This window comes from Trichosurus vulpecula, chromosome 4, assembly GCF_011100635.1.
Source record: "Trichosurus vulpecula isolate mTriVul1 chromosome 4, mTriVul1.pri, whole genome shotgun sequence".
Classification (NCBI taxonomy): domain Eukaryota; kingdom Metazoa; phylum Chordata; class Mammalia; order Diprotodontia; family Phalangeridae; genus Trichosurus; species Trichosurus vulpecula.
Window position 1 is genome coordinate 354119429 of NC_050576.1, and position 2670 is coordinate 354122098.

Here is a 2670-nt window from a genome sequence, read left to right on the forward strand (position 1 = left end):
AATGGCCTCAATTTGATATAGTAGCAATAACGTTCCAAAACCAGTAAGCCCACCTCACTGTAGTAACAAAGAAATTTTAACAAAATATTATAGCAAGGAACCAAGCCATATTGTAGCCTACCCCCCACCCTTGCTGCTGGGGCCTTCCTATAAAAGATCACTCCCTAACTCTCTGCTCAGCACTCTCTCCTGCAGTTCTGCTGACTCTGAGTTCTTTAATCTCTGCAACTCTCTCTGGTTCAACACTTTCTGCTCTATAGTCTATTTATGATGGCTCTCCCTTTGTGTCTGCTGCCTCAATGTCTTCTTGATGTCTGCTTCTGAATCCTGCTGTCTCTGCTGCTCCCAGTTCTGGTCTCTCTTTTTATACAGTCCTAGCCACCATCTGATTGGCTAGAACTCAGAGCACATACCATTGGCTCTGGTCTTAGCAACTCCCCATAGGGCCCTGAAGGCTTCATGCCTCTTGGGGACTAGCACATTAGTTTGCTAACTAGCAAAAGGGTGTAAGCCTGGGGTCTCACACTTAGTTAATGAAAGGGTGTGGGCCTGTCTCTAATCAGGCCTCCTTTTGTTGCCCCCACCTGAGGCCTATTCAGTGGGCAGGTAAGATTTTTCACTTACTGATTGGCTTTACAATGTGCAAGAGTGTTAAAAAGTTAGAAATAGTAACAGGAAATGAGAGTCAGATATGTGGGATCAATTAGACTTGGCAAGTTATTCAATGAAAGACAAGTGGTAATACTATATATATATATATATATATATATATATATATATATATATATATATATATATATATATATATATATACATACATATATAGATATTGATATCGATATAGATATAGCTATAGATGGGACATTATGAATGGAGTTCCCATATACAGAATAAAAGAATTCAGAAGGATGAGCAGATTTAAGGGGGGAAAGAATAAGGTTAGTGTTAGAAGCAGTGAGCTTGAAGAACTGCTTTGACATATAGGGAGAAAGGCATGGAAGACATTCTGAGCTATATTTCTGGCTCTGAGGAGAGAGATCAAAAATGGGTATACATAAATGTATTTTAGAATCATCTATGTACCACAGATGTTTTGGATTAAACTGTGTAAATAAATGAAATTGGCTAGAGAGGTGAAGAAAATAAACTCAAAGAATGACCCTTAGAAATAGGCATATAAAGAAATTAAGAACAGGGAAAACATGATTGAGGGAGACAGGTGTATAGTAAGCAAATCAGGAGAAGAACCATGGGAGTGTAGTCACTCTGAAGATGAGGGAGAATAGGGTGGAAAACTAAGACCCATGCAGTGAAAAATGGATGATGCCATGATTCAGCCATGCAGCTCAATGTGTAGTTCATCAAATGAGATAACAACAGTACTAGCAGCAATAGCATTAATATAAAATTTAAGGTTTGCAATGCTCTCTACAAATAACCTCATTTGATCCTCATAGAAGTACCATGATTTGTTTCCCACATATTTCTCTGCTATCTGCCTTTAAAAGAACAAGGAGAATTGTGAAGTTTTAAGAACGTTTTTAGAGTTTCAACACATGACATGTCAGTCAGTCGTTCACCAAACATTATTTAAGCACCTACTCATCTGTCATGCACTATGTTAAGTGCCAGTATAGGAAGGTTACAAACTTTCCCTACTTTAAAGGTGTTCACAGTGTTGTTGGATGAGACAACATATGAGGAACTATGCACAAATAAGAAATACAGACAATAAATTGGCAGTCATTTCAGAGCGAAAACACAAAGTTTAAAGATCCTAGGAAACGTCTCTTGTGGAAGATGGGATTTTAGCTGTGACTTGAAGACAAGGAAACGAAAGAGAAAGAGATGGAAAGGGAGAGCACTCCAGACATGAAGGATAACAAGTGAAATCAAGAGAAGTTGGGAGATGGGGTGTCATGAGGGGAGAATAACAAGAGGGCCTATGTCATTTCAAAAACAGAGTAAGTGTAAGGGAGTAAGAAGCATAAGATTGGATGAGTAGGAATGGGAAACATTATGAAAGAATTTGAAAAAAAAATTTATATTTGATCTTGACAGTACTCAGAAATCATTAAAATTAATTGAATGAGGGTCATAGGTTCAGACCTTCTGTTTTAGAAAATCATTTTTGCAGCTGAGTGAAGGATGAGTTGGAGTTGGGAGACAACTGAGGCAAAGAGACCAAGAAGCAGGTTATTTCAATAGCACAGGCAGCAGGTGATGAGGTAGCAGTGATTGAGAAGAGAGTAAGGGCTTATATGAGAGAGATTATGAAGGTAGAAATTATAGGACTTGACAACTGATTGGATATGGGAGTGAAGGAGAATTAAGCCTTCAGGATTAAACTTAGCATGGGTAAGCCTGGGTACTTTGGAGACAGAAATACACTTGACAGTAATAAGCAAGTTAGGAAGATGGGAAGATGTTGAGGAAAAGATGATGAATACAGCTTTGGATATTGAGAGGTACACATGTATGGGACATCTAGTTTGATATTTCTAAAAGGAAGTAGGAGATGTAAGACTAGAGGTCAGGAGACAAGTGAGAGATGGACAAGTAGAGCTGAGAGTCACATACAAAGAGATAATAATTTAAACCATGAGACCTGATAAAATCACCAAGTGAAATAGTATAGAGAGAATAGAAGCGCTATTGTGATTGTGCTAT